Source organism: Cavia porcellus, unplaced genomic scaffold (assembly GCF_034190915.1).
Source record: "Cavia porcellus strain 051 isolate PalLab524CR breed Dunkin Hartley unplaced genomic scaffold, mCavPor4.1 scaffold_5, whole genome shotgun sequence".
NCBI classification, from domain to species: Eukaryota; Metazoa; Chordata; class Mammalia; order Rodentia; family Caviidae; genus Cavia; species Cavia porcellus.
Window position 1 is genome coordinate 75,761,257 of NW_026947488.1, and position 21,700 is coordinate 75,782,956.

Genomic DNA, 21,700 nt, shown 5'->3' on the forward strand with positions numbered 1-21,700 from the left:
GTCCTGAATTGAGTGTAGAGGCCTATGCCCTGATAGGAGGCCCACCAAGGGCTCTCGGCGTCGGCCCGGGTCGGCCGTCCCCGAGTCTGCCGAGGCCCCGAGGCCCTCGTCCTTTTTCCAGGGCCAGGAAGGAACCGGACGGAACCTGGATGCACACAGGCATACACTCATGTCGCTCCGCATGATCTCCCCGGGGCGATATTTGGTTCGGGCGGAACCTAGTAATTTAGCAGCTTTCGTGCGGTATGGGGTAGGGCCTGTCTTAGGTTGAGTCATGCTGGGGAGGCATGCTCTTACCCGTCATTGACTCATCTACCCTGCTATATCATAATTTTTTAGAGGAGGAGTGTGGGAAGCTCACCGTCCCTAGACTCGGTCGTAGGCTAGGCGAGCGAGCCATGCATATGCCTGAGGATCTTCTTGTCTATTTTGGGCTACCGCTATTTTTATTTATCTTGTTGGTTGGTCTGTGATGGATCTCCGGTAGGGCAGGTCTGATCTTTAGTCGAGGGCTTTGTCGCCCGTGTCAGTCTCTCTGGTACCCACAGTGGTTCTCGTCCCGATTCCTGCAGAAAAACACAAACCGCGCCTCGGTTCCAGCTGATTACCGGATCCGGGCCCATCCATTGTCATGCCATAGATAACCGCGCCTTTGGAGGCAGGCCTTGGCTTACTCCCCCTTTTTGTTTTTTATTTTTTATTTTTATCTTTTTCGTTTTTTTTTTGTTTTTTTTTTTTTTTTATTGGTACCAGGGATCGAACTGGCGATTGCCTGTTTATAAGGCAGGCGCTTATGCCGCTGAGCTAAATCCCCAGCCCCCATTTTCTCGACCGGCGTTTTTTTCAGCCTGCTCGGCAGAGAACTCTGTGTACCAGGCTCGCCAATCTAGGTAACTACCCGAGGGCAGACACGTCTTTGCCAGCTGAATCCAGTCCGCGGGGGTGAGGGGCCCAGAAGACAGGTTCTCCAGCATGGCAATGGTGTAAGGCACAGTCGGCCCAAAGGTTGTAACTGCATTTTTAAGTTTTTTAATCTGCTTTATCTCAAAAGGCTCCCATGCATTACGTCCCTGGCCCACAGCTACTTGTACAGGAAATATCCCGTAGGGGCCACTATCTATCCCAGGTGGTGGATGTACCTCATGAGACAAATGTCCCCCCTGCCAAAGCCGCCTGTAAAAATACCGACCCGCCGGCGGCGGAGCATAAGACTGCGGCCGTGATTGGGCGGAAAATGGGGGCCCGTGCATCACTTCCTGTTCTGGCGAAAGGGGAGGGAGCTCCCACGCGGCCGCCTCGTGGCGAGGGATCGCTTCCGGGAACAGCCCCCAAGGTGGGGCGGAAGGCTTCGCCTCCCTCTCGCGCCAGGGGGCGCTCAGGAGCTCTCTACTCCTCTGCAGACCAAGTTGAGCGGAGCGCAATTCGCGGCGCAACGCTGGGAAAGAACCCTGCGACTCCTTATCGAGCGGCCTATCCTCTTGGCATCTAGGCTCCTTGGTCTCATCGTTGTCTAAGCCTTCCTCGTTCTCGGAGTCAGACGACTCCGAGGCCTGAGCCCCGTCTTCCTCCTTTATATCTTTGTCTCCTTTGACGGACCCCTCCCGGGAGCTCCCTGACTGGGCCTGTTCGAATGCCCTACGCACTTTAATGAGCTCTTGAGAACCTTCCCTGCAACCACCCTCGCTCTTCAAGCATGCATATATCATTTCCCACAGTGGCCGAGCGAAGACCGAAGCCCCGCCCTCCCTTTCCGCTAGAGAAAGATCCCTGCCCAACTTCTCCCACGAGGGCAGGTTTAAGTGCCCTGTGGGCAAGAACCAGGGAGCGAAACTATCAATCTCTTCAAAAAAGCTCTCCAGCGTTTTGCGTCCCACCTTGAGGTCTCTGGACTTTAAGAGCTTCCGGAGGACCTGTACCAAGGGCTAGGTGTCGTTACTCGGTACGTTACCCATATTTAATATGTTACTCACCGCGTGAGGCCCAAAAATCCGCCACTTACGCGTGAGCCTGAGGGGAGTCTAAAAACCCTGTAGGTGCGCGCCACCCAGGGCCCAGGTTTATCCCCTACTCACCTGTCTCTCAGTGCTGTATCAAGGAACGTTGTCCACTACCACGTCTCGGGGGTGATCAGTTGTTCCCCGTGCGGGCCACCAAATGTCGATGTCGCTCCCGGCCGGCAGGAAGGACACACGTCTGGCAGTGGACAACCTTTTTTTTAATTTTTTCTCCGTACAGCCTGCCCTGGGATCGCTCCCAGCCGAAGCCTCCTCTGGTCCGCTCCCCGCGGCTCCTTTCGTGTTTCGCTCCGAAGCCTCTACCGGTCCGCTCTCCGCGGCTCCTTCCGGGCTTCGCTCCGAAGCCTCTACCGGTCCGCTCTCCGCGGCTCCTTCCGGGCTTCTACTTCCCCCCAGGGGTGGCACCAGTATATATATAGATACAGTGTCCAATCATATTAAAATAAGCAAGGCAAGCTGATTGGCTAACATATTATTGAGCGGGTTGTTTACGCGGTAAGCAGAAAACTAACGTGCTCGATGAGAGGGGTAATCTAACTCAGGCTTTGCTCTTTACCACAGGCCGCATGATCGCTATATGCGGCGGCTCGACAATGTGGTGGCTCCCAACACTCCCCCACAAGGTTTCTTACTTACTGACCTCAGTAGTTCCACACTGGGGAAAAGGGATTACCTAGATCTTTTAGGAAGCTGTTAGAGGTAGGATCTGAGTTGATACAACACTACCATAGCCCCCTTTAGTGTGCTGCACAAAGAACCATGATAAATGGCCCAGGTCAGTCTCAAAATAAGAAAGTTTTTATGAATCACAATGTAGTCATTCTTCCATTCTAATTGTATGCTGGTAAACCAGATCTCCAAGAAGAAGAAGGAGAAAAAGGAAAGGAAATGAACAGAGTCTCATTTATATATTTGCATTTGCTGATTTTTATGCTGTGCATTTTTCCACATTGGGCAATTTAAGTCACCAAGAACATGGAGTAGAGAAAAGATGCCTTGATCCTTGAGTGCATGAAGAGGATGCAGATATTGGTTAGCTAGGAGAACTTGCTTGAGACTTAGGAATGCATGACCACTCACCCCAGACTTACTAAGTGGAAATCAGCACTTGAACAATTCACCCATATATGCATGAAGCATTGCTCCAGAACCATCTAGTACCTCTCAGGCCTAAGAACCTATACCTTCTTATTCCTATTTTAAAATGAATGAACAGAGGTCTCTCCAACACTGCCAACACTGCTCCATCATCACAACAGATTATTGCCTTAGTCACTTCTCTCGTGGTTGGGACAAAATATCCAACACCTGAAACTTAAAGAAGAAGATGGTGGATAGATAACAGCAGCTATACAGGCTCTCTGAGATACCCAACTTAGATTCCAAAAATAATACAGTGTGGGGAGTCCCAAACAGAGGGAGATACACCCTGCCAATCCAGGAACAAACTAAGCTGAGAGAAACCAATTAAAAATACAGTCCTGGTGCTATGATTGAAATAGCTACAGTCTCAGTGCTGTTGCTTGAACACACTGCTTGAATTTGCTGCTGCTGCCGAGAGAGCCTGAGCTGGCGCAGCCGGAATAGCTTGCTAGTTTCAACTCACTGGAGACATGAACGCACTGAGAGCAGGATTTGGTGAACTGAGTTGAGAGCAGAGCTGGCAGGGAACCCTGCATCAACCTGCGGTGAGTGATGGGAATAAAAACCCTTCATAGAGAAGGGGGAGCTCCAACAAATGACATTCTGGGACTGGGCAGACTGGCCAGAACAAGGCCCTGCAGTGACTTCAGTCAGCTATTCCCTTCTCAAGCAGGATTGGTGGGGAGCACTTGACCTGGGTGACGCCATGGACTGAGACCCAATAGGCTAGCCCAAACCAAGTCCCTATGCCTGGTGGTGCACCCTAGCAGTGAAGTCTTCAGCGGGTTCACTGACCTGGAGAGGTAGGCCCAACATAGGCTGCCCATACTAGGTCTGTACCTCCTAGTATGCTACAGTGGGTGGGACCACCTAGTCAGTACACTTCAGACAAACTGAAACCAACAAAGAAAGAAACTGAGCCTCCTATATATGCCTGGATGGAAGGAACAAAAAATATGAGAAGAGGAGGCAACAAGAAAGGGTCCTTAGTCCACCATCCTGAGAACACTGATCTAGGAAAGGTAAATGCAAAGGAGAATGAGGACAGCAAACATGCAATATCAGGCACAGCACCAATACACATAAAACAATATCTTCAGGACCTCATAGATGAGTTCAAAAGTGAAGTATTTAACCAAGTAAAGCAAGCTATAAATAGAATAATTTAAAAAATGCCAAGCACCTCCCAAGAAAAAACAGATGGAAGAATGGAAGAACAAAAAAAAGGGGGGGAGAATTGTTTGATGGAGAAAATAGAGAAAACATAGAAAACATGAAGCAAGTTCAAAGAGATTACCAGGAAATTAAAAACTCCATTGAAAGCTGGCAAAACTGCTTGAAAGAAACTAAGGATAGATTATCTGAACTGGAGGACAGGTTTGCAATGTGGGAACATGAAAAGAAAAATTTCTTTAAAATAACAAGGAAACAAGCATTAACAATACAAAGGCTAGAAGATGACAAGAGGATCTGTAACTTAAGAATAAAGAATGTGAATGAAGAAGCAGGGGTACAAACAAAGGAAATGCAAAGGCTATTCACAGAAAAACATAGGAAAAGGAAATGATATGCAGATGTATGAGGCATACAGAACTCCAGCCACCTACAAACAAAACAGAACTATAACCAGGCACATAATAATCAAGATTCTAGAGATTCAATATAAGAACAAAATATTAAAAGCTGTCAGAGACAAGAAACAGATCACTTACAAGGGAAAACCCATCAGAATTATGGCAGACTTCTCCACACACACTATCAAATCAAGAAGAGTGTGGGGCACAATAATCCAAGCCTTGAAAGAAAATAACCTTCAGCCCAGATTGATATATCCTGCACAAATGTCCCTAGAAATTAATGGAGAAACAAGAGGCTTCCAAGATAAAGAGGAACTGGGGGAATTTGCAACCACCAATCCAACTCTCCAGAGAATACTACAGGACATTCTAAAGAGAGAGAAAAGTGCCAGGATTTCAGGAACATTGGCAGAGAGGCTCCAATGAATGGAACAAAAATGAAATGAAGAAGACAAACAGACAACTAATGATGGAAAAAGAGCACAACAGAACTGAGGCAGAGAAGATTGGATATAATTGCTAATATAGATGGCCTAGATACACTAACTTAAGGGAAAAAAGAGAATCACAGGCAGAGTGGATCAAAAGGTAGGGTCCACCAAGATGTTCTTTATAGGAAATATAATTAACCTGAAGAAGGGTATATGAACTAAAATCAAATATGAGAAAATGGAACTTGATGTGATAGAGAACCAGAGAGTAATAGGGGTAACTGGACCAGTATTTATGGATAGGTTGAAAAGACAGGCTTTAATAAGTGAAGAAATATAACTAGAAATCAAGTCCAGGAGTGAGAAAGTTCAGAAACACTTAGGTAAATAGCAGGTTGCCCCCCCACTATAAAACCGAGAGTGTTGGGAAGACCCAAAAATACACAGTGCTTCCTGGGGGAGTGCAAGAGGATGAATAGTCTTAAAAAAAGATAGCAGAAGATATTGTTAATAGTGTATCAGGAATTAAAACCCTTATTACTCACACAACTCTGCTTGAATGGAACTTGTTCCGTCCCAGTTTGTATACAAGCACTGGATCTGAGGGCACAGACAGCTGTCCCGAAGATATCAGGATATAGCACAGTGGTCATCTTTAATTTCGTATTAACTGAATCAGATACCTGTATGACTTATACTGTTGTATCATGACTGATCTTAGTTAAATCTGACTTGTTTGATTGCTGCTTACTATTGACAGATTTTATTCAAAACTGTTAGGTTGCTGGTATCAAGTTGAGGAGTATAGACAACTATACGGATTCACTACGATATCCATTCTGATTTGATTACTACCTGTTTTTGTAGCTCTATACTATCTATCAAGTTGTATTTCTATTGATTCTGTTAGGTACTGATATATTAAATTATACTTTATCTGATGATATAGCCAATTCTGTTGATGATAACAAGAGATAGCACAGTGACCATGGTAGATCTCCTGATACAGCAGTTTTATATGTCTTTTTAGTTTTATGTATCAATAGGAATACATTTTGTTCTGTTTCTCCCTCTAAAGATAGAAATACATGTTAAGACTCATGCATGTGTAGAACCTATAAACAGTTTATGAGAACTGATCTTATTACACATGATGAAATGAACAAATACTTTGAAGGAAAAAAAGGGGCACTGCAGTACCCAGTGCTGATTCTGGAGTGTCATGATGTGAAATCCAGAAATATTATTAATTTTTGTTCAGAATGATTTTAATCTACTAAGTTTTGTTAGGTCTCAACATAAATGAGGATATGGATAAATGCGTACATGTCTACGTGAATAGGATTGATAGCCATATTACTTAGTTTTTGTTGGGTAGTTCAACAGAACTGTTTGCAGTCTCCCTGGTTGAATTCTCATTTATATGTTCCACTTTTGTATCTTAAACAACTATTTGTGGGGGGACAATATGTATATATCAACTAGTGACTTATTACTGTTTATTTCTTTGCTTTGAAAGTATGTAATATTTCTGCCCATTTTCAGTTTTGTTTTGTCTTTCTTTAAATAAAATTTTTCTAAAAAGGAGAAGAGGTTTATTTTGGCTTACATTTTTAGTCTAAAGTCAGCTGGTGGCAGGGTAGGAAGTCATGGTGGAAGGGCTGGACAGAGGAAAGCTGCTCACACCATGGCATCCAGGAAGAAAGATAGAGACTTCCAGGGAACACCCACTGTGACTCCCTCTTCTGGCCAAGCTCCACCTTCTAACATCACATTTAGCTGTAAGACTCTCATAATTCAACCACCTTTCAAAATGCCTGCCTCTGAGCATAGGAGGCTTTGAGAGGACACGTACATGTAAACTACAACTGTCACCATTATCATCCTCGAGCACATCCATTAGATAGCCACCTACTCATGGGCCATTTTTAAATAACAAGCAGCACGTCCTGAGCTGGCAGCACCTCCCTGTAGCTGACCCTATTTTGGTCTCATCCTGTGAGAGAGTTCTACAACTTCCTTGCTCTTGCTTGCAGCTCTCAATCACCTTCCTTGGCAACCCTACTTTCCCTGACTCCGTACTTACTTTCTCATCAGTCCTGTGCTTTCCTCCCCTGCCCCTGCGTCTTTGGCCATTTATTCAAAGGTTTCAAGCATGGTAAGAGCAGCCAAAGACAATAATGCTTCCATTAGCAGGAGACAGTCTTCACACTCTCAGGATTTCCTATTAAGTGTTATACAGTGTTTTCCAGAAACACAGTTGCACCTAAAAATAGAAGCGGCCTAGCTTTACCTTGCCTCAACACAATGACTCCATGGCTACTGTGGCTGGCCTTGAATAAGGGCCAGACATTTTGAAATACAAAGACTCTATCAAAGGAGGCAAAGGAAACTGCTTTCTTGGGACTTTCAAAAGAGGGCAGGCAGCTATTTACTTACTCCCCACTCTTTTGTTATTGTGTTCGGTCCTGGGTAAGAGGAAGGAAAGCGAGGAAGAGAAGAGGCCATGGACCAAAAGGAAGGAGTGAAGGGGGCGGGCAGATCTGCGGTGGGAGTGGGGCCTCTGGGTGCAGAGGATGACTCAGAAGAAGAGGAAAGAGAGCAGTGAGTTGGAGGAGGAGGAAGGAAGAACTGGAGAACAAAGAGAAAAAGAAAAATAGCATGGTTTTCTGCAGGCTACACGGCCGGAATGATCAGAACTTCACAGCTGGCCCACTTTCCTGAGGTGGAAAATGAAAAGAACCAGTATCAACGAATGCCAAAGCCAAGCTTGTTTATTCTCTTCTCCACAGCTCCCTAAGTAGCATACGTACCTCTGGGAAGGGAAACCCTTGCCTGCATCCTCATTCTCTACGGTGTGCAGGGAAATGGAAGAAGTGGAAAGAGTATCTTCAGAACCACAGAGGATCGAGGTGTCTGTGCCATCTAATTGGGAACAGAGAAATGAACTGCAATTGAATGGCATAAGGCTGTCTGAGAGGAAGTACCTGCCTAGATGGAGACGTGGACTGGATGTTGGCGGAAGAAAACCAGGAAGACAGATTGGGAACTTTCAAAAGGAAGAAGTAAGGTAAACAAAAGTTTTTAATGGCCCAATGTCTTGAGTGGAGGGATAGAAATGATGAGAAGGTAGGAACCTAAAGTTGACTTTTCCTGAACTGCAAAGGTCTCGTGATTTAGTTATGCAGCCTCCCATTCTAATCCCAGCTCTTCCTGTCACCAGCTGGGGGACCTAGAAGTGCTTGATTCACCTCACTAAGCACCTGGGTCCCTCTCTGTAAAATACTAACAGCAACACTCATTACATGAAGTGGTTGTGAGGATCCCATGAAGTGTGAAAGAAAAACTCTGCTCAGGGAATCTGTGAAGATTCAGGCGGTAGCTGGGCATAGAAGTGCATGCTTATAGCCCCAGCACTGGGGAGGCTGAGGGACTTCAAGGCCAGCCTGGGCTACGTAGTAGGTTCAAGGCCACCTGAAGCACACAGTGAGACCCAATCTAAAAAAATTAATTACAATAAAAAAAATTCAGGATGAAGAAGAGAGGAAGAGAGAAGTCTGGGGACAGGAACTTGAAAGAGAGTTCAGATCAGACCTGGAATTAAAGAAGCAAAATGTACTGCAACCCTAAAGATCTACCTAGGTAAATAGTAGAGAGGTTTCTGCACCCAGGGCGCTCAAAGAGAGTATGTGGAAACGATTCCAGCTAATATACGAAGATGAATAGAGTTAGAATGGCATTAGTTTGAGACATAAAATGAAATATGGAATGGACCTAGACAATGGTCATTATGCCAGTTTTTAATTGACTGTCCCTCAGCTGCAAATCCTCCCTTCAGTACCTGCTCTGAGATTACAGATTGCGCGCTAACGTTTCTCCTTTGCAGTGAGCACGATGTAAGCTTTGTCAGTAGAGGTCGCTGGAGGGATACTGCAGGAAGAAGAAGGGGTTTTTCTTCCTGGTTCCCTAGGTCAGGCCTTTGTTCTTATTTCCTGCTTCAAGGCCTCTCCGTGGCAGCACATGTAGTGGGGATCTACTGTCCCAGCGATGTATTTAGAATATGAAGTACCAGAGAGTCTGAGCCACGCCTAGACCCAGGGACCACCTTCCTTCAGCCCTTATGGTATGGACACTGTTGTGGTCCAAGCCTCAAAGCCATAGTGGAGCCTTGACTCCTCCTGGGCACTGCCCTCCAGCCTTACTGGGCCTATGGCCCAGGACTTTGTTTCCCACTGTCTTTTCAATATGAATGCTGCATACCAGGCCCTCCACCAGCTGGACATGTGTGTGTCTCACTCACCAGCCTCAACTTGCCTTGGGTTCTTTCCTCTTTCCTTGTACCTGTGACCTAACTCTGATGAGACAACCCAGGTGCAACCCAGGTGCAACCCAACTCAACTACTATTCAGTGTGCCACAAGCTCACCTCCCCAACAAAGTCAGAACTCTAGCCTTGGAGAGAATTCACCTTCAGTTGTTTTCTCATGGACACTCTCCAATTTAGGTACTTTTTAGAGGTCTCTATAACTTCATAGTTATCCTTCGATCGGATGCTGATAATTGTGTACATTTAATTTCTGATAATTGAATTACTGTGCGGTTTGTTTTTGACTGAAGCCAAATGACTCAATCATGAATGGCTGCTAACAGAGATACAGTGGAGTTACATGATCTTATTGGAGATTCACAACGTAACCTTTCAAGTGTCTTTAACAAAGCATCAGCCCTGAATCTGATCAAGATTTAGATCTAAATGCAATTGCAAGAAGCATGCAGAACACAGGAACATGTTAAATGATACCATCAGATGTTATCAGCACAATTCAGGCTGTGGGAAACTGCATAGCAAAAAAAAAAAAAAAAAAAAAACACAAACCAGGATTCTCTGACCAATGAAAAAGAACCTATAAATCAAAAGAAACTTAAAGGGCATATTTACCAATAAAAATTTATGAAATTTATCTGCATACTGATTCAAATTGTTAAAAAAGATTTATTAGGCAGAAGAGATATTTAAACACTGCCTGTATATTTGATAATATTAAGGTAATTATTTTTAAAAATGTGAAAGCTAATGCAGCAAATATGAGCACTGAATATTTGCTGATACTAATAGAGTTATCCTTTTTATATGTGAGAATAAAATTGTTAGTATTTTTAAAATTGTTGATCTTTTAGGCTTACTTAAAATATTAGCAAATGAAGTAATTTAATGTTGGAGATCTCCTTCAAAAAATTCATGGAAATTTCTAGCCCTGGCCATGACTAGAAAATACTGAAGTTAGGATACGGGTGCATGAATCCATTTTTAAAAACATTTTTATTGCTTTTAAAAGCTGAAAAGAGAAAAGGCAACCAAAATCTAAAAACAAACAAACAGTATAAATAGGAAATCTATGAAAGTAATTTACATGACTAAAACACACGTAAAAGTGCTCAACCTTGCTAATGAAGAAAGTCCAATTTTAAAAACCAACAAAAAATCAATAAGAATATAGAGAAGCTATTATTGCCACTATTATTGACAGAATGGGGGGGGGGGTACTGGGGATTGAACTCACATCCTTGCACTTGCCAGGCAGGCACTTAGGTCACTGAGCTAAATCCCTATTGACAGAACTTTTAAGAATAGAAAAATAGTACCATAAACCTAAGAGTTTCATTTCTACAAATGTATTTTAGAGTTGTCAAGTAAGTGGGAAAATACAAGTTTATAGCAGCAATTATTTTTTGCAATAGCACAATTCTAGAAGCAAATTAAATATCAGTGAAAAAAGTCATTTTAAAAAAGAAGCAAACAAATCATGGTGTGTGTCCACATTAAAGACCCCATGAGCCAACATAGTAAAGAGTGGGTTCACCCTCAGAGTTCTGGACAAAGCATTCAAAAGAAGAGCGTGTTCAATGTAATGAAGTCCTTTTGATCCCATTTCTGTAAAAACTAAACTAAACTAAACAATTAGAATAACCTCCCACTGGGATATTTCTAAATATTTACATGTATGCATGGCTTCCTCTCTCTATATATGAAACACTGTAGAATTCTGCTTTTTTGATTTTTCATAAGAATATGTTTCATGGGCCGGGAATTTAGTTCAATGGTGTAAGCAACTGCCTGGCAGGTGCAATGCTGTGAGTTTGATCCCCTGTACACATACAATTTGTGTCTCACATTATAAATATTTACTGAAGTTTGCAAAGGGTAAACCACTAGTGAACTGAGCAAGAGCAGTTTCCGAGGTGTGCTGGGAGTCTCAGTGCAGTAGACAAGTCACAACACATGCAGAGTCCACCTGACTCATTAGTGATGACACCATTAGTGATGGGTAACCAGCCAGGATTTAAAGTACAGAAAACCCAGTGCCTTCTTCAGGTTTCACAGGGGTTCCTCAAATGTATCTTGTCATAAGACTTTAGGACCAGAGAGATCTTTGAAATCAGCTGCTAATTTTTGAAACTAAACAAGGTATGGTACAAGACGTTAAGGGAGTTGCTCAAGTTCCCCAGAATAATTGACATTGTTAAAGAATTTTTTGCTAAGTACTAAGAGAACTAGGAGAGTATGGCTAGGAAACCTCCAAGAGTTTGAGACCATGAGGACGTAGCTAGGGAATCACATGTTTAGGACAAGCGTCCAGATTAAAATTCCTGTGAAGCTGCTGACAGCCATGTATAAATGACTGGCATCCAGTGATAAATCACCACCTGCATCAGGAGAATGAATCATTCCAGGCTTTGGACTTTGTAGGACAGCACATTTTTCTTTGGTCTTCCCTTTGCTATATCAGGGGACTGTTTCAACCAGGGTGACTGTGCTGAAGGACCCACCAAATTTGGCCTCATTCCTATCTTGGCAGGCTGCCACGACCAGGGTGATGGAAGAGTGTTTACAAGCATCGGATCCCCGGAACATTGTCTTTGTCCTGTTTGATAAAGGCCAGAGTCAGATAAGCAATGTGATGAAAAGAGCCCTGAACAGATGAATCCGTCATTGAAGAATTTCTGAACATGCAAAGTAAATGGATTAGCCACTACCTCCCAATGCTTGTACTTTTGAAATTCTACTCAATATTCCTTAGTCATATATTCAATAAATGAAATAAAACAAAATCACTTGCAAATTCTAGGAGAGCCATGCAGTTCTTTCCCAGAGGGTGGAGGGAAATATGCATTGTGGGACCCACCTTAAGGTTAGTGGCTTTGAAGTCAGACTGGCTGGAATCCTGGCTCCCCCAGGGAATCAGAATAATAGCATGCCTCTTCATAGGACTGTCATGAGACCTGACCAAACTAACACATGTAAAGTTCTCAGGATAGCGCCTCATACATACTGAACATTCAATAAATCTTGTAACACACATCTGTTGAGCCAAACATGATGAAAGTAATTTCTGCTGCATTGAGAGCTCCCTTAGATTTTTTTTTTTTTTTTTTTTTTTTTTTGGTCTTTTTCCTTTTTATCGGTACCAGGGATTGAACTCAAGACTGCCTGCTTAGACAAAAAAAAAAAAAAAATTTAAAAAAAAATGGGGCTGGGGATTTAGCTCAGCGGCATAAGCGCCTGCCTTGTAAGCAGGCAGTCGTGAGTTCGATCCCTGGTACCGATAAAAACGAAAAAGACAAAAAAAAAAAAAAAAAAAAAAAAATTAAAAAAAAAAAAAAGACTGCCTGCTTACAAGGCAGGCACTTACACCGCTGAGCTAAATCTCCAGCCCCCTCTTAGATTTTTGATGAGAAGTCATAGTACCAAACCTGGACATTGTCACCAGGATTGAGAAGCAAGGTGTTCACACTGACAAAAAATAAAACTCTCTCACAACAAATCTCAAAAATTTCTCAAGTTCCAATGGTACTGAGCTGCCATTTCTAATCACTCCCTGATAACTAGCTTCCCACTTCTAGAATGCTCTTTCCAAAGCAATTTGTCAATGCCACCAGCACTCTGAGGGTGAACCCACTCTTCTCTCACATACTTGGTTTTTAGTAACTCAATTTTAAAAAAAACTTTTTTTTAGTACATGTTTGCAGCACGTAATGTTTACATTCCTTGTGGGCCATTGGTACATGTATATAACACATCTTAATTCCTTTTTTCAGCCCCATTCCCTCCCCTCTTTCCTCCATCTCTCATAAATAAAGAGCAAGTAAGACAGATAATTGAAAATAGATCTTTATGTCACATACTTACCCATGCACCAGACTCAGCTTTTGAAACAACAGTGAAAGAAAATATCATGATTCTGTTTTGGGAAGGGTATTAGTCAGTTTTGCACTGCCACAATGAAATACCAGAGGCACCTAACCTTATGCATATAAATGATTTGCTTAGCTAATAGTTTTGGGGATTTGTACACAGGATCAGTAAGTCCTGTTGGCTTAGCCTCTGGTAATAGTGGCACACTGTGTCAGGAGAGTGTGAAAAAGCAAACAAGGGACTACAGCTGGACGCAAGGCTACATCCCCAGCAAGGCCCACAGCCCATCCCAATAACACCAGCTCAACAGAAAGCCTTTAGCATATGGACCTTCAGGGCACAATACTCCTATGTAACCATAGCATGGAGCATATGGTCACATGAGAAATCTGCTCAACCACAGATACCTACAGTACCCAAGCAGGAACAGACAGCATGACCAAAAGGAAGAAAGGAAGTGCCACTGTGGGAAGGATAGGGATCTGAGTCAGAAAAGAAGCTTCTCTCAATCTACCTTTATTTCCTATCACCTCTCTCCAGTGTGCCATTATGATTTAGGGTAGAGGACTCAGCACTAATGCATTTATTTATTTTGCAGATGCTTCTGGGAATCATTTTGAGGGATGTCTCTGAGATTGCTTTACTCTGTTTCAGATTTCCCAAGTGACATCTTGCTGGCTTCTCTCCCTTCCCAGCTCCCTCTGCCCCTCCAGTTTTCCCCTTAGCATCACTTTGGGCACTGGGTCTGCCTCTGCCCATGCTGCTCCTAAGATGCCCTTTCTCGATGCTGCTCATCCAGGTATTACTGCTGTGTGCTCTAGCCCTCAGTGCATCAGGAGAAGGGGGAAAGGAGCCACCAGCAAAGGGCAGAGTCACTAAGGAGCGGCGGGGAGTTTAAACTGGAGCTGGGAGAACATGTGGGATGTAGGATTTAGCAAAGTAAACCTGGAGAAATAGAGCCTGGACTTTGGGGAGCCTGGTAAGATTCCAGCAAAGACCAAAACAAGGTCAGTGAAGGTGGGATGTTACCTGGCTGGGCAAGGCACAGGCTGATGGTAAAAACACAAATAAAGTCCTTGCTTTCAAGGAATGAACTGAATATTCAGAAACAAACAAACAGAAATTCTCTTTAACAATTCCTCAGGCCCAGGCACAATACTGGACACAGTGTGAGTCCCCAAATTCAATACCAGCCTGACTGGTCGGTTTACATTCCTTTCCCAGTCAAGAGACAGCTCCAAACCTTTCCATCCTCTGCCTCCTTCTTTGTACACTCAGACTGCATTTTCCCTGTGCCTTAACACAGTTCAACATTTTTATTGTATTGCTGAGGCCACTTTAATTTATCGCTTTGTTTTAAGGAAGCACATCATCCAAAAATAGCACAAAATTACTCATGCTATTGGAAGCCTCCCTATGTGAGACCTGTAATATTTCACTCATCTGGTCACTGTGAACACAAGCCTGACATTCTGAGTTCTAACAGTCACGAAAAGGGAGCTGCTCGCTTTTTGGAGTGAGTTTTTAGCTTTTTTACCTTTAGACTAAGCACCACTGAAGAATGTCTGATCAGCCACAGAGAGAAGCCCTACAGAGCTACAGCGAGGAGACTGAATTCCTGCCCTGTCCAGATCCCGGCAGGCTGAGTTTGCAAAGGATTTTCTTACCAACCCTACTTTCTCCTGGCTTTCTGCAATGTCATTTCATGAGTCTATTTTTAAAATGTTTAGTTTTACATTGGATTTCATAATGTAAGCATATAAATAACGTAGTTTAGGGTTTCACTGGAGTCTGGAAGATAATTTAAAGGGAGAAGTTGTTTTTTTAAAATCTGAATCAGGACTGTTTTTTTCCAGAAGTTTTGTTGGGATTATTTGTGATTGCTTTTATTTTCTTAATGATTATAGTCCCTCTTGCCTTTCACCCTCTCTTCTGTACCCAAGACAGCTTCATTTTGGTGGACTGCCTTGGAAAATCACCATAATGGAATATATATGAGGATTAGGCATAGAAATGTCAGACCTTATTAAATCTCGGTAATCAAGTTCACTTTAGTGTTTCACATTACCTCTTCAGCCTCTGAGACTTTCCAGAAAGGAAGAATTCTCCATGCTGCATAGGAAATGTGTCCCCTCCCCCAGTGTCAGCAAAGCACTGTCTGGGGTCAGTCTTTATTGAAGACTGCAATATTTTCCACTTGTTGACTTTTTAGAATTCTATCTAGAGGAGACCTTTGGGAGATTCATGCAATCAAATTTTGTTTAAGGAGGGGGAAATCTAGTTATTAGTGGTATTATTAAATACCCCAATTAAAGCGCAGAATCTGGGCCCTCATAACCTTTGTCCCCCAGAACTTCTGAGAGCTTTGGATGCATTAGGTTCCTTTATCCACCCTCACAGGAAACATTAAGAGGAAGAGGAGGTCAGATCACTTCACACAGGCTTCCTTGATGTGCGTTTGCAGGAGTAGCCTGTTTATTCCTCGCTTCCCATTCTAGGTTCCTCCAAGTAAGTAGAACTGTAGAGACAGGTCAGTGTTTAGAAGGAGCTTAGGACAAGTGTTAAAGGCAGAGATACCAGAATAGGACACTGGTCAGGGTTTGAAGGAAGCCCTGCTGTGGGAGTTAAGCAATGGCCCAAAGTCCACTGTGAGGGGGAAGGAATAGGCATGGGAATGAGCAAGTGGTTTAGGACTCTACAGATGAGTGTGGGACACAGCACACGCCCTGCCCTCTCACCTTGTGCTCCCAGGAAGAGCTGCTGACACATGCCCTGGCAGCCTTTCAGTTTATAGCCCAGTCTGCTGATCAACATAGAGCCATCTTTCCCTGGGCTGCCAGGGAGAATCTGGGTCAAGGGAGGTTATGGCTGTAAGAACAGCCAGGCCAGGATGTATAGAATAGTGAGCCCACATCCTGCTTGTGATTGGAATGACGGTGAACACTCCTGATGGGAAAGTCCCTGAAGCCAGAGTTGTCTCTAGACAAAAAGTAGATCTAGAACTATCTCTTCCCTGTTAGCATTATATTCCACTTGGAAAGTTAGAAATCTTCACACATTCAAGCACGCACACACACACACACACCCTTCCTTCCAGGCCCTTGTTGGCCCTTAACCACTCTACCTAAGAGATTCACAGTCACTTAAGCATTTATTGGCTTTGTCAAGGGTACATTTACAAAAAAATCAAAGAATAAAATCAATACTTTATATGGGAAATTGGCAAGTCAGGTGGAGAAGTCTTTTGAGCTACAGTTGATCCCTGTCCTAGACTCATATTATAGCACAGTGTAATCAATAACTGTTGTCCTCATTTGAAAGCCAGGCGAGAGAAACCATCATGACTAGCATTGAAGAGACCCGAATTCCCCTCAGAAGCCTGCCATGGTTCACCACCAGAGGGATGTGGCCTCTTTGTCTGTCTGGGTGTTAGCATGCTTCTCTGTAGAAGGAAGATATGAGAAAGAACCGGTCTATGCTGGTCCCTGTGTCTCTTCCTTTCCTCATCCTCACTTCTGCTCCCTCAGGCTTGGGGACACTGCAAACCTGAGAGCAGCTCTGCAAATGGGTGGAAGGAAGGGTTATGGCTCTTTGTTTTCTCCAGAATGTCCTTATAGGCTGAATTAGGGAGCAGCCATCTGGTGGAAAAGTGGAACTAGCATGAACTGTATACTGCAAGATTGAAAAAAGTCTAAGGCAAGTGTTTAAATAAAAAACTTATTACAGTGAAAGACACATTACCATTAATCCCCTTTGATGTAACTCCCACCCTATGCAAGCACTTGGATATCCTCATCATCCTTGTGACTTTTTGATGCAGCTTTCTGTAAGTCCTCTTTCACAAATGTCTTAAGGCATGGATATCTTGGGGTCTTGAATAAATTCAAAACCTTTACCTTTCATCATCATCTTGACTTTGGGAAGCACCAGAGATCACATGGTGCCAGATTTGGTGAATGAGACAAATGAAGACACATCCTAATGTTCTTTTGAGACCACTTTTTCCATTGGAGGGCACTCAGTAGCTCCAGGCAACACATTTTTTATCACACTTCATAAAGGTATTCACAAAAAGAGGCTTCCAAAACTGCTTTAGAAAGTGGCAAAAAAAAAAAAAAAAAATGTGTGAAGCTAGGGAAATTATTTTGAGGGGAATGAATGGCAATGTGTCTTTTCTTGTGATAAATTTTTATTTAAACATTCACCATCATATAGTTTACTCTCTTACTTTCCAGAATGTCCCTATAGGCTGAATTAGGGAGCAGCCTCTTACTTTCCAGAAGATGTGGCCATTTCCCCCTAGTGACTTTTTTTTAGTGCTACTGAGCTAATCTCAAGATATCTCATTATTCACTTTTAGAATTCAAAGAGTCAGCTTTGGCTCCAGTGTCTGATTCACTGGCTGCTTTAGACACACCTCGTCAGCCCTTCTGAGGCCCTTTCCTTCCCTCTGGGCAGACCTGCAGAGGGAAAACAGCATATCAATCAGTTGTATCAGAGCTTGCCTGAAAGACATCAGGCAGAACACAGGTAAAAATGTCAATAAAAATTCAAAATAAAGACTGAAAAACAGGTATGGCTCCTTTTCAGTCTGCCAGAGCCTGCTGCCAAGATCTGAGTGATCTTTCATGATGCGATGAGTGTGGGGAAGGTCAGAGAAGGGAATGGTAAATGCTGGTATGATTTATGTTATTCTAAACTGTCTTTATCTGTACACCTTGTCTTACACTCTGATGTTTTCCAGCTGGATCATAACCTGATGTTTGCTTAAACAAAGATTTAAAGGTGACTAGATCAAGTGTATACTGTGTAAAGAGATGTTTACTTAGGGTACCTCAGCTCAGAGTCACTCAGTATGTCACTGGGCCCCTGTTAACTGCTGATCACAGTGCTAGGTGCTGATGATAAACAGCAAGTTCCTTTTATCCGCAGAGGCAGGTTATATGTGGGTGGGACTTTAACGCATCATAGAGAGGCCATGGAAACATGGAGGAGGTGTCCTTGACCTACTAGGTGGTGGGGTGGGAAACTCAAAGAGCTAAAATGTGAAGGTTGACTTGCAAGATGAAAGGCATTGCCCAGACAAAATTGGGAAGGGAAGAGCATTCTCAGGAGAGGGCCTCTTTTTGTGTGTGTGTATCTTGGGCAGAAGGAGGATGGGAGGTGAGAAAAAGGTGATGGAGAGGAAGAAAGGGAATTATAATCTCTCCCTTTCCTATTCTTCTCACCTTCACTCATTCCTATGGAGAGAGAAAACGAAACACAGTTAGGAAATTTTTAGCAACTTGAAGGAGGTAGAATAATACTGTAAACAATACAAGAATAAATTGAGTGAAGTTTACTTCTTTCTTTGCCATTCTTTCCATTTCATTCCCATTCTCAGAAGCTGAGCATCCTTCCAAAAGTTTTTTTTTGTGTGTGTATATATTTGTGCACATATATAAACATACAGAAAGTACACAAATTCAAGTAAAATGAATCACATTTTCTTAGATGAAGAACACATCCCCCGTCTCTGGGTCAGAATTTTGCCTGTTCTGAAGAGCACATGAAAGCAATGTGTCTGCTTGTTGTTCTCCCAGGTATGGGAAATTGAATCTGAGACTCCATGGAAAGAACTGACTTCTGGATTAGACTAGAAGGAGCTATTTCCTAAGCGCAATACTTGAGAGGAAGAAACAAATTTAATTTAAGGGAGAATCCCCAACCTCCTGGCTCTCTCTCTCCCCAATAGATCTGGTTCTCATCATTTACATGTGTAAGAGAGGGAAATACTTTCACTAATAAATTTTGGTTGCTTCACAATGAGTACAAGTTTTAACCTGTGAGTTTCCTAAGTGTGTTGCAGATAGACACAGAATTTTAGAGTGGATTTTGAGTCAATCTTAGCCTTGTCTTGCTGTTAAGGAAGATTGCCTAGGTGATCAGGTAGACAACTCATGTCTTAGAGTCACCTTTGTTCTAGGGCCCAGAGCAGCATTTTTCAGAGCCATTACTTGCCTCTGTCTATCTCTGGAGGTGATCCCTTTTGCAGGCTGGGAAGTGCTTTGCTATTCCAGTCTGTCCCCTTTCCCCCCTTTTAATCTCTTTGAAAGAGTTTAAAAGCAATTGTTCAAGTCTCTTGATCATTTGTTTAATTTTGCTAGCAATGTTTCCTTTTTTAAACGTGCCTGTTATAGTGGAAATCAATTGTAGCTTGTGCTGTGGAAACACAATTTGAAGTTAGGTGTGTGAGTTTCTGGAGAAAGTAGGGGCACTCGTCAGTAAGGACGGCCAGTGAACTTACTTTCTGGATATGCTCCTGGATCAGGTGATCTCAAGGGATTCCTTAAGAGCATATAGAAGCCAAGCAGGGATTAAAAGAGACACCTATGTTCTCATCGTTGTTTTGCAGATGTAAACTCAGTGTCAATTTCTCTTACTCCTTAGAGTGTGCTCTTACATACTGGAAATTGTTTGATCCCCACATAGTGAGAAAGAGCTATTTAATATTTTTCAGCATCCAAGTATGTCTTGCTTACCCCTAGAGGCAAAACAGAATGCAGAGGAAAGTATTGACTATGAAACTGTTTCACAACCGGAATTGTACTGTAAGTGAAAGGGCAAATGGTTAAATTATCTTCTCTTTAGACTTTCTTTACAGTAAGGTACAATTCTTAGTTGTGTCCAACTCTGGCCCTTAGAGGCACAATCAGATGCATCTGTTATTACTGAGCTTGGGGTTCTTCTCACTTGCCCTCCGAACTCTAAGGGTGAGGCTTCCAAGCCAACCTTAACTAAAGCCTCTTCTGGGCTTTACCCATCCCTACCTGATTTTGTTCATGATCCTCAGGAACAATATCCCTGACAGCAGGTGGGTGGAGAATTTGGCTCTGCCCATGTCCAAGTGTCCTTTTCTCACAGTGACCTCAGACAGATCAAATGAGATCTGGGAAAATAGACAATCCTGATAAGTACATTGAGATCTTTAGGGGACTCACTCAGACCTATGAACTGACCAGAAAGATGTAATGCTACTCTTAAATCTAACATTGACTTCTAATGAGAGATTAACATCATTACAGAATACTATTACAATTGAAAATGAAAATAATGTTGTTGATTTTAGATGGTCAGAAAGCAGGCAGCCAGAGGAATAGCCAGCTTCTACTGGAGTCCAAACAGTCCCTACACAACATCCCTACTGGCCTACTAACCTGATGGGAGATTGGAATAGGAAATGTCTTCAGACATGTATCATTGAAGGTCTAGAGAGATGAAAACTAAGTGTGTCAATTACTTTAAATTGTCTATTCATGAAGAGAAAGATCTTAGACCATTTCTTAGATCATTTACAGGAAGCACTGATGAAACATACATTCCTGGCTCCTGATTCAGTAGAAAGACAGATTATTCTTAAAGACACATTTATTACTCGATCAGCTTCAGATATTAGGAAAAAGCTACAAAAGGTGGCTGTTGCTCCAGATAGATCTCTTGAAACTTTAGTCAAAATTGCCTCCTCAGTTTTTTATAATCAAGGCCAGGAAGAGGCCAAAGGGAAAAAACAGAGACCAAGAAAAAGTGACTGCTTTGATTTCAGCCTTAAAAGGAATAAACGCTAAATCTGTTTTCTCAGGGCTCAGAGAAGAGCTAGATGACTAAACTCACTTGCTACTGCTGCAGAAAGCCAGGTCACTTTAGGCAGGACAGTGATAAGAACCGTTGAAACAAGTGGGATGCGCCGAGCCATGTACTGGGAAGGAAGTCGGGCTGCTCCCTGAGACAGAGGTCCAGGGATCAGACCCATCTCACCAGTTGGTCCAGCAAGACTGAAGGGCCCTGGGGCACTGTCTGCCTTCTTCCTCTGGCCAGAATATGACCTCCACAGAGGAACCCTGGGTAATCATGACCATAGAGGGAAGAGAAACCAGCCTATTGCTGAATAATGACATGGTTCTCTTGGTCCTTCTTTGAGACTCTCCCCTTCCTTATGGCTGTTATACCTCAGTAAAAGGAGTCACTGGAGAATAAATAATTCAGTTTCTCACAACCCTGAGATGGCTTTTTTGTCTCCCATTCCTTTTTGATTGTGCCTGAAAGTCCAGTTCTCCTGTTGGGGAGAGATATCTTATCTTGCTTGAATGCTGAAATATACATGCTACTAGATCTGGTACATTCCCTCCTTCTTGTGTAGACAGAAATAAATCCTGAAGTATGAACAGCTAAAGGTAAACTACAAAGAGCAATAAGAACTGCTCCAGTGCAAATACATCTTAAATGCTTTACTATTTCTCTTGAATGCCCTCTAAGGACATTGGCTAAATTTAAAAAGGAACTATTACCTATAATTGACAACTTA

General features: G+C 42.9%; 2 long non-coding RNA genes across 3 annotated transcripts in view; both read right to left on the minus strand.

Annotated features, from left to right (window-relative positions):
* Window positions 1–427: 427 nt before the first annotated feature.
* Window positions 428–10,070, minus strand: LOC134476118 (uncharacterized). Its single transcript, XR_010047619.1, has 2 exons — window positions 2,073–10,070; window positions 428–566 (listed from the first exon to the last, which is right to left on the minus strand). It is a non-coding gene; the product is annotated as an uncharacterized LOC134476118 (long non-coding RNA).
* A 2,814-nt stretch (window positions 10,071–12,884) lies between these two features.
* Window positions 12,885–21,700, minus strand: part of LOC106029031 (uncharacterized) — a 35,209-nt gene continuing 26,393 nt past the window's right edge. For both annotated transcript variants that reach the window (XR_010047621.1, XR_010047620.1), the window contains exons 6-7: window positions 20,169–20,287; window positions 12,885–19,882 (exon numbers count right to left, since the gene is read on the minus strand). This is a non-coding gene — a long non-coding RNA (uncharacterized LOC106029031). The remainder of the gene's footprint in view (window positions 19,883–20,168; window positions 20,288–21,700) is intronic.